General features: G+C 37.3%; 1 pseudogene; it reads right to left on the bottom strand.

Annotated features, from left to right (window-relative positions):
• Positions 1-4,682: 4,682 nt before the first annotated feature.
• LOC125271351 lies at positions 4,683-20,965 on the bottom strand (annotated as a pseudogene).
• Positions 20,966-23,042: the final 2,077 nt, after the last annotated feature.

Raw genomic sequence — 23,042 nt, 5'->3', positions numbered from 1 at the left:
TATGATGTTCATGAAACATTCTTTCAATCATTCAAACACCTGCGGTGAACAAACACTGAAAGAAAGAGAAATAAGAACACAAACTACAACTTTCTTCAGCCACAGCCTTAGATGAACTGAAGATAAAAGACATTAAATCTCTGAAGATCTGATTAAACAACTCCACAAACAGCATTACCAGCTTCACTTATTACTAACCAGACTGACTTTATTTCTGTCACACGTCTACAGAAGCTCTTACTGAGAATTAACAGAAGTTTAGATGTTTCGTTTGAGGTCACCATCATAGAGGTTGGTGGTTGCTTTAGTTGAGCTCTTGACCCCTGACTATTGTTGAATTGCTTCTTTATCAGTGATTGTGGGTGTTTTCAAAAAACATCTCTGCATTGATATAGAAGATCTACATGTCTGTTTTAATAACAGACACATGACTGAATTAAAGTGGCTTAAACAAGTGCTTTGTTGTAGTTTTTTTTTTTACTTTTGATATTGAAGTGTTATGTGAAAAGGAAACGATAAAGTTAAAAAAATTGATAGAAATCTGTTTTCTGTTGGATTGTCCAAAACTATTTAGTTAAGTTACTTAGACATCAGCACTCATATACAAACCTCAACAATGGTGACAATAAAAAAAAAAAAAGAGCATAAGGAAACTGAACATCTTCATGTTCTTGGAATGTTGAATTTTAGATCAAAATTAAGTTGAAAGAACATTTGAGATAGTGATGGTGAGTTGAAGCCTCATGAAGCATTGAAGCTTTTCAGCCAAGTTGTTCACAAAAGGGTTCATTTCTCGAGGCTTCATTTGCTCACAATACCACCTGGTGGTCAAAGAGTGTAAAACAAGTAGACACATTACAGATGACCTGATGTGATCTGATACTTTATTTTGCGGCAGTTATGGCTTAGAAATAACGGTGAAGAAAAAATCAATTTCCACAAAGACTTATATATTTATTTGAATGTAATGTGTATTTTCTGGTTGTATATAATGATTGTATAACATAACTGTGTCATAGCCTAACTAAACATATTGGCTTTAAATGAATGGGGCTATTAAATGTGTGTAATAAATTCTTTGGTCATTATATGCATGAGGGGAGATATTATTATTCTAAAACCACACAATCTGTGGTGATCTCATGGGTTTATGTCTGTCAAAATATCGCGCCAAGATTTGAACCGCATCCAGTCGAACCATTCGAACCAGTCAGGCAAAAGCGAGGATTCGAACGTCATCAATGACGTCACGGATCTAAAACGATACAAGCCTCGATCCGCGCTTCACTGAAAGCTTTCGGGATTCCTCGACACACGCTCCGAAGCTTCGGCACAGACTGAAACATCACTAGTTTGAGGAACATACTTTTTTAATAAAAACCTTCCTGTAACGTCAAGAAAACTGGACGTTTTTAATGTTCTCAGAACCAACACTAAATATTTAGAGAACGTTCTTTTAACAAAATTCTGTTAGCTGGGGTTACTTATAACACTTATAACAGTGTGGCCTCATATAAACCCTAAGCAGTGTTAATTTAACACTGGGAAATTTGAAATACTGTAAAAAAACTCTAAATACTGTAAACTACTTAAAGAATGCTGACCTTGTCAAATAACTAAAACTCCATCAAATTAGATGTCAGTTCATGATCACGTCAACATGCTGCAGTGTGTTTGCTTTAAAGAGATTGTTGAAGATCATTTTTGAGCAAAAAGTAGATCTTACCTGATGTAAGCTGATATACTGTGATCCTCACCCGACTGAAGAAAATATTTGTGCTGGCTGATGGTATCTGTCCATCATCCTGATAAGGAAATTTGTGCACAAGTCTATTGTTTTCAGTCCTCAAATTCAAATTCAAATTCAAATTCTTACTTAAAATAGCTTGCATATTCAGTTCCTAGGCATTTTGTTTTCAGTGGCCTTCTACAGCATCATATGTGTAATTCAATATCAGGTATTTATCAGTTTTAACCTAATGACTCCAAGTCCTTGAATCCATAAGTAATGCTGCCTTGGCGTTTAGTCAGAAATGTAATAATTACCACGTCTGAAGTCATGATTACAACCTCATCACATTCAACTTTCGAAATATGCAATTTTCATTCATGTGCAATTTTTACATAGGAAACTCATATTTACGATAATTCTGAGAGCACGTGAGGGCAACATTATCCCAACATTCCCTTCTTAACTTCCACAATAAGATGGACATTTCAACTCTCATCCATCCCTCAAAACTATATGATTATTGACTCCAGATGTAAAAATAACAGAAAATGTGCATAACAGTTCAAAGGGTTATTTATGTTACAATTTAAATACAGAAATGCTGTGGCTTGACTTAATATTTCAAATTTCATACTGGGGTATTGCACTCAAATCAGAGTCAGTCTATTATGTTGCTTTTTTCTTTTGTGAAGTGTGAAAAATAAATAAATAAATAAAACAATTATTATTATTATTTGTTAATTAAGATATTTTGTATTAAAAGTGCATTCGAATAATACAGGAAATCCTGAAAGTGAGATGAACAAAAGCAACGTGTTTTAATAAATGACTTCATGACATCAATTTAACCTCTGAAACTCATCAACCATAGTGCTATTTGTTTATAATAAACAGATAAGACTAGATTTACATTTTTCGAAGTAAATATTGACGCTTTCCTTTCCCTTTCTGTCTCTGTAGACACTGAAATGGTTTACTCATAGAGGAGAATTGAAAAATGTCTGACCTCATTATTAAAGACACAATAGATCAGGAAGATGAAGGTTCCCTGCTGGGAGTTCAAGATCAGGAAGAGGATCAGCTCCTTACTGCCATTAGTGAAGAAACTTATTCAAGTAATCAAATTACTTTCAAACAACAACAACTCACTGTTCGCCATGTCTATAATTACAAAAACGATCACAATAGGCTAATAAAAACACAATATTTGAGGGTCCCTGTTCTGGCGCCATGTCTATGATGGTATTTGGCCTTAAAAGGTTGAGTTGGCGCCAAGACTTTCCTAAAGAGAAATGAACAGTAGTTGAAAAGGTGAAAACTGATTTTTTTGGAGGTCCTTAATGACTGTATGCATATATATATATATATATATATATATATATATATATATATATATATATATATATATATATATATTTTTTTTTTTTTTTTTTTACCATTCAGTGACTGCCTTTGGGTCCCCCTTTGGGAATAGAGTGTTGGCTGACTGTTTAGGACAGTGTTGTTTGGTTTATCTAGATGACGTTGGCTTCTGTTCATAAAAGTACTTGATTTACAAAGAAGGTTGAAAGGACCTTTTGAACATGTTCTACAGTCACACCAAACCAGTCTCAGGGTTCTTAAAGATTTGCAAGAGACGGTATGAATAATTGTCCTGCGCTAAGGAGAAACAGGAAGGTTTTTATGATGCTTGTCATCGGAATGTGAATTATTCAAGGAAAGATAGGGTTTGGATGAAATCACATCCCCTTTCCAAGGCCTTTCAGCAATTTGCAGCAAAAAGGATTGGCATTTATTGAACTGTAGAAAAACTAGGTCCAGTAAGTTATCGTGTTGTTCATGAGGACAATGAAGGTACAGTACATGTGTTAAATTTGAAGTCTGCCTTTCCCTCTGCTACAGAATTAGATTGTAGGGAAATGGAGAAAGTCTTGAACATTTTCACTGAAGAGTCAGTGGATGAGGATTTTCTAGGGTTTAAATATAGATGAAATTGTGTATTGAACGGATTCTTTGTATTGAAAGGTCAAACTATTTGGGATTACAAACTAATAGTAGAATCCAAATGTTGAATGCAAGAACTAGTGATTTTGACTAGAGAGTGAGCCGTTAAAGCTACATTTAATGCAAGTGTTTTTTGTTTGTTTGTTTTTTTTTTTTGTACTTTTGATGCATGCAATTCTTATTTTGAGGAATATGTTTTATCTTCATTGAAAATCGCAAAGCATCAGAAAGTTGTGTTTAAGAGAACGTTCACAAGTAAATGAAGCACTTTGTGAGGGAACATTTTCTAGTTTGGTAGAGTAAGGTCATTTTAAATGCCAATTCAGTGCATTATTTCAAACTAGGATATTTTTCTCAAATCAGAGTTAGTCTATTATGGAGCTTTTTTGTGGAACGTGGATAAGGAAGGTTTTAAAATGCTAGTATAATATTATTTTTTATTCGTTTATTAAGATATTTTGTAAGAAAATTTCATTAAAATAATATAGGAAAACCTGAATGGGACCTGAACAAAATGCAATCTAAATATTTGTTTTAATACACAAGTAAATTTCATTTTTTTTTTTTTTTTTGCAACATTTATGTTAAGGATTGTGTTGTAAGATACAAAGACATGATGAAGAAGGTGAGATATAACAAGCTTATTTAATCAACAGGATAAGATCCAACACCGATAGGCAGTTTCAACACAAGAATGAGACGAGAATGGTTGAGTGACTTCATAACATCAATTTAACCTCTGGAACTCATCAACCATAGTGGAATTTGTTTATAATAAACAGATAAGACTAGATTTGCATTTTTTGAAGTAAATACTGACGCTTTCCTCTCTCTGTCTGTCTCTGGAGACACTGAAATTGTTTACTCATAGAGGAGAATTGAAACATTTCTGACCTCATTATTAAAGACACAATAGATCAGGAAGATGAAGGTTGGAGAACTGCTGGGAGTTCAAGATCAGGAAGAGGATCTCCAGCTCCTTCCTGCCATTAGTGAAGAAACCCAGAATCCAGGAGCAACCAAGAACCACAAACTGAGACAGTGTTTTAAATGTCATAATCCTGCAGAGAAACAGAGAGAGTTAATGTGTCTTTATTGACTACATGTACTTTTCTAACAAAGCAATTAAATCATGTTTGTTACTTGGTTTATTTCATCTGTGAAACTTCAGCATTGAGATTTGTGAGAGTTGAGTTCAGAATCATGACAATTTTGTGCTGTTCTTCAATGGTCAGTATAAATGTTCTCATACCTCTGGTGGTCTGCTGGTTTGCATGATGAGAGCGAATGTCGACAGATGGACACAGGAACACACAGTGTAGCTGCTGTTGGTCTCTAAGACAGAACAACCATCTACAATCCACTCGCTGATATTCCAGTACACACAGGACAGAGAACCGCTGGGGTCAAACTCCTGCAGAAAGAAGAAAGAACATGCAGAAAATATTACAAGACTGAATATTAGATGTTTTCAGATGTTCATCAGTTCTCAGGTTGGACAGAAACACACTTCAGTCTCTCACTCTGATGTGTTTGAGGGTGAAGTTGACTGGTTTGGTGAGTTTAGTGTTGGTGGTTTTGGGAAGAGTAGCTGAGATCACGGTGGACATCATGGTTTTAATCGTGTCATTTGATGTGTTGAAGAAGTCGGGCTTCAGTAGATTCTCCATTGTGTTGAAGCTCATGAAAGCCACAGCAGCTGATCCTGTGTGACAGAAACAGAAGAAACTTGTATTCAACACAATGAAAATCCTCTGGTAAATGTGGTTTAGTGATATATTTTCTAAAATATGTTTATTAAAACATCTCACATACTTGTTGGATCACGTCACTTTCTGTTTGTTGCTGCCGCGCTGTTTGAGCTAGAGCTCCGTCGAGCTGATTCCTAATTGCTTGTTTTTGTCTCTTAAAATCAAACTTATAACATATCATTCTTTCTTTTTCGGCGGGGGAACACATCCCCAACAATATTTTACATAAAAAAACACTCGGATTACCTTGATATCGCTAGTTTTATCTGACTTCCCGAACATTCACTATTAGCTTTAGCCCGTTAGCAATAGCGGCGTTGTCACACTAGCGTTTGTACTCTTCTCTCACTATATTATTATTCTAATGGTGAGTGTATCGGATGTTTCTCTACCTTTGTGTGCAGATGAGGACACGTTTGAGCTGCATGCGGTGCAGTTGGAACTGCAGGACGTGGAGCGACAGATTCGGACCCTTCTCAAGAAGCAGGCCGAGCTACGCGAGCGGCAGACAGCGCTGGAAACATCGCGTGCTGACGCTCATCAATCCTCGGTAAGTTTGCAGCGCGATATCAACACTCCTGCTTCCTCTACGCCGTGTGTTTCTCTGCACAGGGCCCGAGCACCTAGAACGCGTTCATCCCAGCCCTCGTTCACTCTGGCGCCATCACACCAGGGACCTTGGTTTCTTCAGCAGCGGAAGGCGCGAGCCAGGCCTCGGACCAGGACCTCTCCTCCTCCGCCGCCCCCGCTCTTCGAGGTCTCGACGCGGAACCGCTTCTCCCCTCTTCGCGAGGCGGAACACGACGCCGTGGTCATTGGAGACTCCATCGTCCGCCATGTCCACGCTACCACAGCCAAAGGTAAGGTGCGCAGTCACTGTTTTCCTGGTGCTCGTGTTCTCGATGTCGCTGTGCAGGTTCCCGCGATCTTGAATGGTGCTGAGACCATCGGAGCTGTAGTGCTGCACGCAGGGGTGAACGACACCAGGCTGCGGCAGACGGAGGTGCTGAAGGAGGACTTCAGGAGCCTGATCGAGACGGTACGAGCCACATCACCCGCGACGAGGATCATCGTGCCAGGACCGCTTCCGACGTACCGACGAGGACATGAAAGGTTCAGTAGATTATTTGCTTTAAATGAATGGTTGATGTTTTGGTGTAATGAACAGAAGCTGCTCTTTATAAATAATTGGAATCTTTTCTGGGAGCGTCCTAGGCTCTTCCGTGCTGATGGCCTGCACCCCAGCAGAATCGGAGCTGATCTTCTGTCGGAGAACATTTCCAAGACACTTCGCACTGTATGACTAGTAAGTCAAATCTCAAATCACAGCCTGTGTTCTGCCCATTTAATTGTTAGAAATGCGAGTGTAGTACAGTCTATAGAAACTGTGTCTATTCGCCAAATAGTGAGGTTTAACAATAAAAATAAAGGATCTAGAAAAAATCTGATCGTTATCAAACCAGAAATTCACAAAATTACTGAACAAAAACATCTCTAAGGCTAGGGCTACTAAACATTAGATCACTGACACCTAAGGCGGTTATTATAAATGAAATATATAGTGAATATAACATAATATAATGAAATAATAGTCTTGATTTAATTTGCCTTACTGAAACATGGCTTAAACCAAATGATTATTTCGGTCTTAATGAGTCTTGTCCACCTGACTACTGTTATAAAAACAAATGCCGTCCAATTGGCTGTGGCGGTGGTGTAGCAACAATCTACAGAGATATTCTTAATGTTACTCAGAAAACAAACTATAGGTTTAATTCATTTGAAATTCTTATGCTAAATGTTACACTCTCAGATATAAGTAAAAAGTTGCTACTATCTCTTGCTTTAGCTACCGTTTATAGACCTCCAGGGCCTTATGCTGATTTCCTAAAAGAGTTTTCAGACTTTCTCTCAGACCTATTGGTCAGCATCGATAAAGCGCTGATTGTTGGAGATTTTAACATTCATGTAGACGATACAAATGATACGTTAGGGGCTGCGTTTTAAGATTTACTAAACTCCTTTGGGGTCAAACAAAATGTCACTGGACCCACTCACCGTTTTAATCATACACTAGATTTAATTATATCACATGGAATCAATCCAACCGATATAGAAATTCTACCGCAAAGTGATGACGTCTCTGATCACTACCTTGTAACATGCGTACTGCATACTGATGATATTTGTCAAATGGCGCCCCAATATCGGCTAGGCAGAACAATTCTCCCGACAACTATAGATAAATTCACAAATAACCTGCCTGATCTGTCTCAGCTGCTCATCGTACCTAAACACACAAATGATCTTGAGAAAATGACTAGCAGCATGTGCACCATTTTCACTAGTACACTAGATACTGTTGCACCGATGAGATTTAAAGGGGTAAAAAGAGAAAAATACTGTACCTTGGTACAACAGTATTACTCACGCTATCAAAAGAGAAACTCGTAATCTAGAACACAAATGGAGACAAACTCGTTTAGAGGTCTTCAGAATCGTGTGGAAAGACAGCTCGTCCCGTTATAGAAAGACTCTAAAAGCAGCCAGGGCCAAGCATCTCCGCAAACTTATAGAAAATAACCAAAACAATCCACGGTTCTTGTTTAGTACAGTGGCTAGATTAACAAATAAACAGACATCACCAGAACAAAACATTTCATTACAATTTAGTAGTGATGACTTTATGAATTTCTTTACAGAGAAAATCGAAAGTATCAGAAATACAATTGTAAATGTACAACCTTTAACAGATTTTTATGATTCAGCCTCAATTATCGCCCCTCAAGAACAGTTGCAGTGCTTTACAACTATAGGACAGGAAGAGCTAAATAAACTTATCACTGTGTCTAAACCAACAACATGTTTATTAGATCCAATACCCACTAAACTACTGAAAGAATTGTTACCTGTAGTAGAAGAGCCTCTTCTCAATATTATCAACTCGTCTTTATCTCTAGGTCACGTCCCACGACCGTTCAAGCTAGCAGTTATTAAGCCTCTCATTAAGAAACCACAATTAGATCCAAACATATTAGCAAATTACAGACCCATCTCAAATATCCCATTTATGTCTAAAATACTAGAAAAAGTGGTGTCGGTCCAATTGTGCTCCTTCTTGCAAAAAAACGCTATCTATGAAAAATTTCAGTCAGGATTCAGATCTCATCATAGCACAGAAACTGCGCTCGTTAAAATTACAAACGACTTGCTTCTAGCTTCTGACCAGGGCTGTGTCTCAATACTAGTGTTACTTGATCTCAGTGCTGCGTTCGACACTATAGATCATATAATACTCTTAGATCGACTACAAAATTACACTGGTATTCAGGGCCAGGCATTACGGTGGTTTAGGTCGTACCTATCAGACCGTCACAATTTTGTTTATATAAACTGGGAAAAATCTAAGATAACGATAGTAAACTATGGAGTGCCGTAAGGATCTGTGTTAGGCCCTCTGCTATTTTCAATATACATGCTGCCACTCGGCAATATTATAAGAAAACATGGAATTAGTTTCCACTGCTATGCCGATGATACTCAGTTATATATTTCAACACAACCAGATGAAATCTCTAAATTATCCATTCTGACAGAATCGATTATAAAGTATTGCTAATGACCTATAAGGCTCTAAATGGTTTAGCTCCTGTGTACTTAACCGATCTTCTATCGCCCTACAATCCTTCATGCTCTTTAAGATCACAAAACTCTGGACTTCTGGTTGTACCTAGGATATCTAAGTCCACTAAAGGAGGGAGAGCGTTTTCACATTTGGCTCCGAAACTCTGGAATAGCCTTCCTGATAATGTTAGGGGCTCAGACTCGCTCACCCAGTTTAAATCTAGATTAAAGACGCATCTCTTTAGCCAAGCATTTACATAATGCATCTCATATCAGATCAATTGCACATGACTTTCTTTGCTTAATGTTATGAACAGCAGCTACGCTAATTATTCTCCATTTGCTTTTCTGTGACTAGAGAGGACATCAGCTTCAGTTTGGATCCAGCCTCTTAAAGGTACCCTAGATTCAAAAATTGAATTTACCTCGGCATAGTTAAATAACAAGAGTTCAGTACATGGAAAAGACATACAGTGAGTCTCAAACTCCATTGTTTCCTCCTTCTTATATAAATCTCATTTGTTTAAAAGAACTCAGAAGAACAGGCAAATCTCAACATAACAACTTACATAACTAACATAACTGTTACGTAACAGTCGGGATCATTAATATGTATGCCCCCAATATTTGCATATGCCAGCCCATGATTGAGGCATTACACAACGGCAGCCAGTATTAACGTCTGGATGAAAGGCATTAGACAAGGGCAGAACGTCTGGATGTGCACAGCTGAATCATCAGACTAGGTGAGCAAGCAAGGACAATAGCAAAAAATGGCAGATGGAGCAATAATAACTGACATGATCCATGATAACATGATATTTTTTTGTGACATTTGTAAATTGTCTTTCTAAATGTTTCGTTAGCATGTTGCTAATGTACTGTTAAATGTGGTTAAAGTTACCATCGTTTCTTACTGTATTCACGGAGACAAGAGCCATCGCTATTTTCATTATTAAACACCTGCAGTCTGTATAATTCATAAACACAACTTCATTCTTTATAAATCTCTCCAACAGTGTAGCATTAGCTGTTAGCCACGGAGCATAGCCTCAAACTCATTCAGAATCAATGTAAACATCAAAATAAACACTGTACTTACGCGGTTAGACATGCTGCATGACGGACACTTTGTAAAGATCCATTTTGAGGGTTATATTAGCTGTGTTAACTTTGTTTAAGGCAAGCTCTTGGGGCATGGAGCACAGGATTTAAAGGGCCACACACCCTGAATCGGCTCATTTCTAATTATGACCCAAAATAGGCAGTTAAAAAAAAATCTATGGGGTATTTTGAGCTGAAACTTCACAGACACATTCAGGGGACACCTTAGACTTATATTACATCTTTTAAAAAAAAGTTCTAGGGCACCTTTAAGAAGACCTCAGATGACCAACACCTATGAAGAGACGCAATCATCTGGATCAACATGCACATTGCACAATTTCTATATCCTAATTATTGTTAATGTAATTCATTTTTCCAGGAGCTCATTGCTTCTACATACAGTTAAACTGCTAACAGTGATTGTAAAATTAATTGCCTAAATTATTACATTATTTGCTAACTGCATTCTTTAAATTGTGATGTTGACATGCATTCTCTGTAAAGCTGCTTTGAAATGATATGTATCATGAAAAGCGCTATACAAATAAATGTAAATTGAATTGTTTCATTGTTGTTCTTGGCGATCCCAAAGAGATCAATGTCCACAGAAGAATTTGTCATGTCGAGGGATTTTATCTAAGGTGACATTTGGTCCAACCATGAAGACTTCAACCTCTGATTTAGAAAATAAGCAGTTATGTATTTTATTTTATTTATTTTTTTTTAATTAAAGTCGATGCCCAAATGTACTAATAAAAAAAGTATGAAATAAAAGACAAATAAATAAAATGCCTATTTCATCCAATTACTAGTTAAAACTATTCTGTTTACTTTAAAACAATGTTTTGTAACATCAAATGTTATTGATTTAATAACTTGTTGATTTAATCTGCTAATTGACAATGTAAAAATAAGCACTATTAACAATTTAAAACGTCAAAGGTTAGATCATATACCTTTATATATTTATACTTTTACACAATTATATATTTGCTGTGTGTAACAGTTCGTAAATACAGGAAGAAGGAGGCGGGAACCGGCGAACGTTCAACAAATAACTTTAATATAAAATAAACAAATACAAAACGAAAGTAAAATGCCGGCAGTTCTTCGTGAACAACAACCTGGTCCTCTCTCGTCCTTCACTGTTGTCGCTCCTCCTTTTATGCTTCCGGAGCTCCTCCGTGAGAGACTCGAGGCCGGGGCGACTCGCAGGTGAAGATCGTTAACACTCAAGTACCCCAGAGTGCAGCCTGGACGATGGAGCGGGGCGACACATTGAAACCAAATTTCATTGGTTTATAATACAGAAAATCTTATTGTCCAATGCTTGCATTGCTTGGTACAAAGTTCTAATAAAATGTTTAATGGAAAACTCATTTCTCTGTTTAGCTACCTATTAATAAAATATGCTGGCCTATTGGTTCTGTAGGCATATGTTATAGTTTTTAAAGGTTCCTATTTTAGTAGGCATAAATAAGTGTTGTTAAAAATCCAATTAATTATTTATCAACCCCCGCATTGTGTTATAATCTGCTTATACAACTGAAAATAGATTAAAATTACTACTTGCTGTATAGCCATATAGCTGCAAAACTATATATATAAAAAAAAAAAAATCACGTGCAGCTGTAAATCTGTGCAACAACCTTATGACCAAGCAGAGAAGTGAACATTCATTGCTTAAATACTTGAGTACATAAATAAATTTTTTTGCTACAGATCGACATAATAACATGTTTTAGTAATAAAAAAAAAAAATAATCTAAATACATCTTTGCATACAAAATAAATGCAAAGATGTATTTTTTTTTTTTCAGCATTGCAAGGTTTCTATTAAACGCACAAAAATATGGTCAGGGCGTGTGGGCTTGGGGTAGCCTATTATTGTCTTTTGTCGCCACGGTTTTGCTTTAAAATGTAAAATCAAATGTGCTTTCGGGTTTATCTGATGTCTTACTGAAATACAGTGAATAATCATCATTTGTGGAAAATCCCTAATTTGTGCATCCACCAATCCTAATGGAAATATGAAGATGCCTAAATGGATGATGTAAAAATACAGAGCCCTGCATGACATGCAGAAAATATAGTCTAAATAGAAAACATATCGGCCTATAGAAAATGTCTCTCCTTTGCAATGCCATAATTCCATGCAGTCTTAAAAGTGGCACTGACTTATCTGCTGGATAAAATAATAAATACAATATAGCTAAGCTAAATCTCAAACTGTATCATTTATATCAGCAACATATTTCTATCGCCCAGCCCTAAGACTGCTCAATAAAAGCTTGCAGACAATATGACTTTTTGTAAAGCTACATTGAAATGATGTGTTGAGCGTTATACAAATAAATTTGACTTTACTTCACTTGATGTAGTCCTGGCTCTATATAGGCTATATCGTGGCCACGAATTAGGAATTCATTCCCCAGATTTTGCAGTATATTAGAGGGAAATTTTCTGCCTGAAGAACCCAGAGATGCTGTACCAAGCGTACAGTACAGTAACTTCATCTAACTTGAGTCTTAAGTTCATCAAAACATTAGCCAATTGGTCTTAACTGAAATCGCCATGTTATAGCACTTATATTATATTTATAAGTAGTAAGGTCAAACAGCGTAGAAGTAGATCATTCATAAAGTTGCTCAAAAAGGAATGCGCATGCGCATGCTCATGCCCAAAGCATCTACGCCAATAAGCTCTGCTGTATTATAAACCAATGAAATTGGGTGTAGGCTTAACGTGCCGCCCCACCCCAATCGTCCAGGCTGCAGCATCACCGGCCTCGCGCCGTTCTCTCACGGCTCTTGCCCGCCCTGCTCGTCACACTGTATATGTATTTTTTATTGTTGTCTGTCACTGGTGATCCATAGCTGCTTTCTAGACTATATTCATTTTTAACTAAATCATATGAAATTGCAAATTATTTTAATGATTTTTTTTTATTAATAAGGTTGATAAACTAAGAGAAGAAATGGTGTGTGAAGAAAAGTGATAAGCCATCCCTCTGTTCTGAATTGAACAAGGCAAATATAAAACAATTGGAACAAAAATGGTCAACTATAAACAGATAAACCGGGAATAAATAACTTGGACATTCATCTTGTGAAATTATAAGACAGCTGTTTAGCCAAACCTGTTTGCCACATTTTTAATATAAGTATTGAAAACAAATTTTTCCTTTAGCTTGAAAACAAGCAAAGTTTATTCCTCTACAGAAAAATGCACCACTAGGTTTTAATGGTGCCAAAAGTCAACCAATAAGTTTATTATCAGTTCTTAGTAAAGTATTGGAAATGATAGTTTGTGAGCACATTCAATTCTTCTTTAAAGAGAATAGTCTACATCTTAAAAGACACCAATGCGTATCAATCTAAACAGGCCTTTGATATGCCTTGGTGTTTTTTTAAGATGTAGACTTGTCTTATAATAAAGGCTTTTTAGCTTTCGAACTATGTGAATGCCTGGGCGTGGATTTTCTTGTTTTACAACAGGATCCATCTACCATTTTTAATGGTTCTTACTTATAAATAAGGGCTAATATAATGAGAATGCACAAAAATTTAGGTTGGCCTCTGGTGAAGGACAGGATAATTATTTTCCTGCTTTGTTTTATACTATTTTTCTGTGGCTAGAGTTCCTAATGTCCTGTATTGTCAACTGTAGCAGTACTAGTCATAAGCTTAACGACATGCATCAAAGGATGTTTTAATACTTCCTGTTTTAAAAACCAGTGCAAAGCAACAGACTTTAATGTTTGGAGGAATGAAAATATGGAATGATTTACTATTGGATATTACATATCTTTTAACATGTAAAATGCATCTTAAAAAAAAAATCTTTAAAGGAACATTTAATGGCACAATATATAGTAAATTGTTCATTTTGATATTTGGAATAAATTTTGGGTTTGAATGTTTTATTGACTTTATTGTTGTTGATTAATGCATTTTTGTATTGTTACTTGCTGGGACTCCAGGAAGAGTATCAAAGTAGTGGCTAATGGGGATCCAAATAAACAAATATATAAACTCACTGACGTCATATTTAATCATTAATAATACCTGTATCTCCACTCACCTATAGCAGCAAGAGCAAAACTGACATTGTCACTCGTATTTGTTGGCTTCACCAATGTAGAGATGAGTTTCTCGTTGATTAATAACACAAGGTTTCCATAGTAGGCGAGTTCAGCTGGACTGATTGATGATGATGATGATGATGATGATGATGATGATGATGATGATGACTGTAAAATCTTTGAAGCGTTGAGCACCATATTCAAAAGGTCGGTCACAGTCTAATTGATCAGAAAAATACAATTACTGAACATGTAAATATCAAGACAGCCAATTAATCAGAACTGTGATGTCAGTCGTTATGTAACTGACAATTACATTTTATTTGTGTTACGGTATACAGGAGACAGACACAGATGTAACAGGTAATGGATGTTTATTTGACCACAGTAGAGCAGGTGAACACACACAGGTGAGTGAACTGGTTATATAGAAGTTTAAGCAGGTAGTATGAGGAATAGTTACTGTCCTTTCTCTTTGCAGGTAGAAGTAAGTTGGAGCTTGGGGATCGCTGGAGCACAGAGGGGATCGCTGGAGAACTGAGGAGCTGACGGAAACACACCCACACAGCAGACGAGGCACACAGAGGGAAGGAGACACGCTGGAGACAGGTGAGTATACGAAGAGGAGTCCTTGAGGTAAGCATAACATGGGTATATGCGAACGAGACCGGACGTGGAGTGCTGTGTGCGTGTGGGTTATATAGTGCTGTTGATGAGTGCGGTGATGAGGTGCAGGTGGCGGTGATCAGTATTCTGGTGATGGCGTGCGTTGTGATTGGAGGTTGGAACCTGACGTGTCTGTGACAATTTGATTATTTGACCATTTTTCTCTTGAAGACTTACATCCACAGGAAGCACTTGAGCTGTGATGTTCTCGATCCGATCAAGAAGATTTTGAAGACATTCTATAGAAGTTGGATTCTGAAATCACAATTGAGAAGAATTTGATGATTTTGATGTGTGAGTGGTGACATCTTTAAAGGGGTGGATCATTGCAATTTCACTGTTTTAACTTTAGTTAGTGTGTAATGTTGCTGCTTGAGCATAAACAGTATCTGCACAAACAGCACTGAAAGTTCAATGCAAATGGAGATATTGTCAGTTTAATGCCTACAAAAACGACCGGTTTGGACTACAACGAGTTTTTTCCAGGGTTGGTGACATCATAAATCCTGCGATTCCCCAAGGGAACATGCAACAAAGTGGGCGAGGCCATGTCGTGCGGCATTGTGGAAGCGAAGAGTTGTCTACACTGGACACGCGTGACCCGTCAAAAGATAATAGAATCCATAACAGGGGCGGATCTACCGGGGTGGCACAGGGTGGCAACTGCCACCCTAAGAAAAAGCTTTTCCACCCCATCTGCCACCCCAAAATGATCAGAGAATAAAATATAAATGTTAGCAGTGTTTCAAGTACTACTGCTTTTCAGCAGCGGCGCTTCAATGTGATGACATAAAAAAGACAGCGTATTGCAAAATAATGGCAAGAAAACACGTCTTTCAATAAGCTGCATGACGGTTGCACGCGCACGCAGCGCGCCCAATGTAGTCAGCATCATTAACAAATGACTCTTATGAACCGGTTCTTTGGGAGTCAAAAACACTGCGCAGCCAAGTTCACTTACGAATTGTTTTCCATTTGTTCGTGAATCGGAAAACTACTGCTTCTCGGCTAACTCAGAAGTCCTGAATTTTCGTAATTGTTTGCGAGCTGATTCACCGACCGCTCGCTCCACTTTCATCATGGATAAAGGTCTTTTTGCCATCTGACGAAACGGTAACATGAAATCAATAAGAAGATCCCGATCACAGAAACTAGTTAGGTAAGAATCTGCAAAATAATTCCTGAATCCCAGTAAGCGGTATTTTTGTTACAGTGTTACATGAATTGATCTCACTAGTGTTCACTGGGCAGTGCAGTAGTCTGTGTATTTGTTAAGTTTTGTGTGTCATCTGAGGCCAAAGTTTGATTTTGTCAGACAAGAATAAGTTTTTGACTAAAACATTTTATTTTGACCTGAAAGTTTGAGGTTTGTACAAGTTGCATAGTTTTGAGATTGTGTTTATAGTTGTGAGAAAATGTTGAATTGTTTCATTTCAACTAGATTAAAAAGTTTGAAAGACAAATTTATGCTGGCTTGTCATAAAGCCAACTTAAAGTCTTGTTTAAAAAACATAAATAGTTTGATCAGTTAGGCCAGAATATAGATGTTCTGGGTGATTGCTAAAGTGTTGCTAGGTGGTTGCTAGGAGATTCTGGGTGGTTGCTAGGCTCTTGCTATGCTGTTGCTGGGGTGTTGCTAGAGTTTGTAGTTGATAGGGTGTTCTGGGTGAACACACACAGACATTCCCACCTCTGTTAATAACAGAAACACAAGTTTTTGTTGTTCTTTAACTTGCACTAAAACATGTGATTTATGCCATCGAAGTAACCTGTGTAATATTAATAAAACTGCTCATTTCCTTTAGTGATACAAGGTCAGACTCATTTTAAATCTGTTGATGTTTTTCATATAGTGCCTTTACTTGGTGCCATGATGGATATTGAAATCTTATTTATTTTGGTAATGCAATGTTTGTGAACACAATTGTGTATGTCAGGCCATAAATCTCCAAAAACTATGCATGGGCGCTTGCTTTGGTGTTGCCACCCCTCATAGACCTCATGCCACCCCTTTGCCACCCTATAAATAATTTTCTAGATCCGCCCCTGACCCATAATAATCTGTGATATTTTCTACACTGGATGCAGCGCTGAAGACAGCTTCCAGAATCTACACGAGCTCAATGCTGGATTTGCACAAAGGCTTTTACTGAAAGAAGCAGTTCCCACTTTAAAAGCAGAAGCTGCTGTTTATGGGCCCTTAACTGTAAGTACGTTTTATTGTTTGTACATGTCTTTTAAATGTATTATGTTGCTTTTTTGGTTGCATCAAGGATGTAAACAAAGACCAATGCGTTTTTGCTTCGCTAGCCAGTTATCTAAATTCAAACTTATAGTTTCATAGACAGTTGTTCATGCTATAAATTAAATGATACCTTTACAAAAATGCTACTACTCAGTCATGTATTCGGCTACAGTAAACCTTCAATCAGGATAAAACCATATATTGAAAGCTGACAGGTGACAGCATATCTAAACACTTTGACACAAATACAAACAGAAATACTTACCATTCAGAAACATCCTTTAAAAACCATGCTTGCAGAGGTTCTGCTTGACCCTCTTCAACATTACTGCTATCTGGGTCTGATTCGGGCTCAATTTGATACAGCAATATAGACGCCATTATTTACATTTCACTGAAGCACATGTGACAACTAATGGTAAGGGGCGTGGCGTTTCCAGACACTTCAACGAATCACAATACTCTGGGCCAGCAAACCAATCTGAGCCCATTGCTATTTCGGAGGGAGTGGTATCATAGAACCAGAAAACCAAACAGGCCATTCAAATGACACTGGAAACAGTGGTGTAGAATAAAGAATAAATTAAAATAATGTAATTAATTACTCGCCTTCATGTCGTTCTACACCCTTAAGACCTTCGTTCATCTTCAGAACACAAATTAAGATATTTTGGCTCAGTGAGGCCTCTATAAACAGCAATGCCATTGAAAATCTCAAAATCCATTAAGGTACGAAAAACAGATTTAAAACGTTCAGTGTTTCTACCTTAATATTATAAAGTGACAAGAATACTTTTGAGCACCAAAAAACAAAATAATGACTTTTCAACAATATAGTGATGGGCCAATTTCAAAGCACAGCTTCGGAGCTTTACAGATCGAATCAGTGATTCTCTTCATTCTCTTAAATGGCTTGATATGCTAAGCATTCACAGCTACCAACAGCTATTCACATGGACCGCAAAACCATCAGCAATTAATAGAAAAGCACACTCATATTTACACACATATCCACAGTGTATTGCACTTCTCTAGTCCAACTCTACAACTTCAATTTCAGAAACTCAACTTACGGTGCATCCTTCCGGCAGCATTATATTTATACCTGCAATGAGAGAAATCAGCATGAAGACAATAATACAATAAACTGCAAAATGTTGAAAAATAGCCCCTGAAAAATATCTATTCTTACAAGCAACTATTTCAGAATTTACCAAACAGATCAGTAGGAGTCAAAATGAAAGAAAAATGCAATTTGTGAAATATTGATCCAACACAAAAATTTAGTGGTATAGTGACTATGTCACTATACCTACTTTCAGTCTGATAAAAATGTGTAAATAATCATATCATCATCATGCATTGCACATGCAACCTTATGGAAACTGTAAAACATGATTTTAATAGCAGCAGTAATCGTCTCTGTGACCGCAGACATCTTCATCTTGTGACAACTGCATTATTTACTGTTGGGTGCCCTCCACGTATCCACAGTGGGATATCAGTTCCACAGCTAAACTGAGCAACACACGTGTCTGGGATATGAGCACTCCTGTTGTTAATGAAGAGACGATACCAGCCGCTCCAGGAGACAGACTGGTCACACATGTTGAAGTTTTCTGTATTATTGATGGATCTCCATGGCTCATCCAGGTCAGTGTAGTTGTAGCAGGGGTCAACAGAGGGATAAGCTGTTGTGAAAACATTAAAAAAAAGTATTGCTTAAAAAAATAACACAATTCTTTTTTATAAAATCGAATGACTTCACTGTGGCTAGAATTACTACAAAACTGTTGGTTCTGGGAACGTAAAAAACGTCCAGTTTTCTTGATGTTAGAGGAATGTTTTTAAGGTATAATGTTCCTCAAATGTTCTTTCAACTTAATTGACCCTTCACCAGGAGTTTGATTGACAAGCGATCTAACCAATCATAATGCCGAATCCACCATTTTGTCAGACAAAGCAGTCAGCAGTTAGAAGATTTACCTAGGTGGACTTAAACTTGAAAAATGGTATGTACTAACGTCTTTCCGTGTTTGACAAAGCAACTGTAACTAAGGGGGCGGGTCTTTGCAAAGGGTCAATTTTAATTTAAAATTCAACATTCTATGAATGTTGATTTGTAACATTCCAAGAAGATAAAAAAGTCAAATTTCCTTACTTTTAGTAGAATGTTATTTAAAGGTTGGTATGATGTTCCTGAAACATTCTTTCAATCATTCAAACACCTGCTGTGAACAAACACTGAAAGAAAGAGAAATAAGAACACAAACTACAACTTTCTTCAGCCACAGCCTTAGATGAACTGAAGATAAAAGACATTAAATCTCTGAAGATCTGATTAAACAACTCCACAAACAGCATTACCAGCTTCACTTATTACTAACCAGACTGACTTTATTTCTGTCACACGTCTACAGAAGCTCTTCCTGAGAACAGATGTTTAGATGTTGATGTCTTATTGAAAGTGTTTAGTTTGAGGTCATCATCATGGAGATCAATATTAGTGGGAGGCTAACCGACCGCAGCCTCTATTTGCCTTTTAAGTTATCTGTACTTAAATATTTAAGTTAATTCAATGAAAAGACTTGTCTGGCTATCACTAGACCAAGCTCAATTTAAAATTGAACATTGGTCTGGGGAGTTTGCTATGTATTTCCTACTGCACAAGAGGCGTGATCAACGAGCATTATTCACGCAATTGGATAGTCCTTCAACCAATCAGATCAATGATCCGGGTGATGTACTTTGCAGAGCGATGCGAAAACTCCAGACAGGTTTACCGTGTGTCTCAATCAGCTCCCTAGTTCAGTAGTCAGGGCACTGATCAGGGAATCAGCCACATTCACTTTCATCATATACTGATTCACGACCTAGGGAACTAGGGAGCTGATTGAGACGCAGGTTTAGTTTGTATTGGTTTGTAGCATTGATCTGCGGTTTGCAGAAGCAGCAATGGCATCGAGCGATTTTTGCAGGTTGTGCCAAAAAACAGTCTTCCCGCCATCTCCCCGGATTCCCAGCACCTGTTGTCCTCGTCAGCACTCCCTTTAATTTTGACTCACTCCCTGCACTCCTTGTCTGTGATTTTGTTTGCTATATTGTGTTATGCTGTATCTCTATTCCTGGTTTACTATTAAAGCCTAACTTATTGTGGATTTCCATACTCGACTCGTCTCTGCAGCAACGCACATAACAGCAGAACTGCCAAACTTGAGTTTACAGTACAAGAACATTAATAGCAGTGGTTCACATACAGTTTCTGCAAAAACGTAGAAAAATATTAATAATCACCAGAAACACAGTGATTTCCTGACATGTTAATACAGGTCCAAATTAATTTCTACATTGTCTGCAGACATGAGCTGAGAAAAAACTGGACATTTGTACAGAAGCTCAACAATCGACAGATCTGTTCATTTACAGTCAAAACACCACAGTCTTGTGTGACAGTTATACAGGCCAAAACACCTGAAAAAATTACAATGAATACAAATAAATCAACAAATGACAAAAGATGCAATATTTGAAACCGTAAATTCTAGGTTAACTCTATTAAACTCTTGGCCATTCAACACATTAATGCCACAGCTCAAGCATCTGAATGAAAGAAGTGTGTCACATTAAGAGTGATTCAGTTTGAGCGGCTGAAGCTACATTCATCATCTGACTGCAGTTAATGTCATAAATGTTTTTGCAGCAATGAGAAGCACTTTTATAATTTACTCACCTTTATGAAGAGAAGGAGCCATAGTCAGTTTGGTCATTCAGGTGAATTTCTCTTTATAAAAAATAATTCAGAGGACGAGTTTCCTTTACAGTCTAGAGGGGAAAAAACAAAATGACCCAAAATGCATGACTTTAGTTTGTTTCCTTTTTGTGTCAAACACATTAAAGGTCCCGTTTTTCGTGGTTTTTTGAAGCTTTGATTGTGTTTATAGTGTGCAATATAACATGTGTTCATGTTTCGCGTGTAAAAAAACACAGTATTTTTCACATAATTTACTTATCTGTATACCGCTGTTTCCACTGTCATAAAAACGGGCTGATGACTTCCTTGTTCTATGAAGTCCCTCCTTCAGAAATACGTAACGAGTTCTGATTGTGCCAGCGGTTCCTGTGTTGTGATTCGACAGCAGTTTAGCGAACCTTGCCCGGAAAGGTCACGCCTCTTACCATAACGTGGAGATGCGTGCGCTCAGTGTTATTGTAAACATGTCTTTAATTTTACCCTATCAATCTGAGCCGGAATCAGACCCGGTGATTGGACTGCGGGATGAAAATAACAGCGTTTCGACGACATGGCGACAAACACACTCTACAAACGCAACTCTTGTGTATTCCTGTGGGCGGAGGTTAGTCAAAAAACTGTTTTAGTGACGTCATTAAAGAAGGAAGTAGAGGGATGTAGTCCAAACTGGCCGTTCGATGTAGGCGACTTCTGTTAAATAAAATATCTCGCTTGGCATTGAACTTTGAGCTTTAAAATTTTACAGATTTTATTTATACTCTAACAACAACATTACACACTAACTAAAGTTCGAAACATGGGATCACAAAGAACGGGACCTTTAAATATTCCACTGTATTTGTGAGTTACAGTACATGTTGCACCAGTTATAAATGAGAAGATTCATAATCATGAGACACAAGGTGGCAGCATTAAGTCACTCTGTCTTAATTTTGTTTGTGAAAAGAAAGAGAGACTGGAGAGATTTGTGTTTGTGCTCGTTGCAGGACCGTCGCTAGACTCTTTTTTTTTATGGGGTCACGAGTCCCAGTGAAATACATCTGTCCCTTCAGTACAATATTACTCATGTTTGGCTGATGGTGGAGGAGATTGATTAATACCGACCTGTTCATCATCATTATCATTTGTGTTTTCTGCCAGCTGTTTACAACTATGCATTTGCGAATAAGTCACTATGTCACTTAAGCTATGTCTATTATCTGTTGGCAATGGTGTAGCGATGAAACTCTAACACAGACATCACTTTCAAGCGTGGATTTGTATCGATATCACTGGATTTTACCTGAGAAAATCTGCCAGGCAAAGGTAAATTATATATCCAAAACTTAAAAAAAGAAGAGAAAAATTTGGAGACACTTTTTGATAGGGGGTTCTGCCCCAGTACTTATAAAGGGTAAAAAAGCTCCTGGGGTTTATAGCTTCAGGGATTGTAATGGCTTTACTGAAAACAAACAAACAAACAAATCGATTAACTAAATGTAGACATTTAAAGAGGCTGGCTTAGCATAATAAAAAGGTGATGTTGTTCAATGCTGTTGTTGGAACTGATCAAGCATAAAAAAACAACTTGTAAATTCATATCAAACGACACTCTCTTTATAATGGCTGAAGCTGTCAATCACACGGACTCTCTCCAAAAGTACCGTTATAATCAGTGACACTGTTACACTGAACAATGAACCACTTGCAGTATTTACTTCATGTTTGCATTGTTAGTTATGGTGAAAGCATTCGTGATAGTGCAGAAATCGTGTTGAAATGATGAGATCACTGCATTCATGTGATCAACAGACTGTCATCGGCTACAATGCTCATCGATGCAAACTTTCATGTCATGGGAATAGATCTACATATAACAATATTTAACACTTTTAACAATTAGTTAATCTTGACAGCTGTAATAGTAAAAATGTAGTAAAAGTATTCAAGAGGGTTCGACAAATAATCCATATATCAGCCAATCACAGCAGTGGGCGTTTACATTGAAGTCTCACAGCAGACACGCCCCTTCAAACAGAACGTTCATGACCCCTTTAAGGGAAAAAAAATCCCCATTGAAACTGCAATTTTAATCCCAG

Source organism: Megalobrama amblycephala, linkage group LG1, assembly GCF_018812025.1.
Source record: "Megalobrama amblycephala isolate DHTTF-2021 linkage group LG1, ASM1881202v1, whole genome shotgun sequence".
NCBI lineage: Eukaryota > Metazoa > Chordata > Actinopteri > Cypriniformes > Xenocyprididae > Megalobrama > Megalobrama amblycephala.
This window is presented reverse-complemented; position numbering and strand designations above follow the sequence as displayed.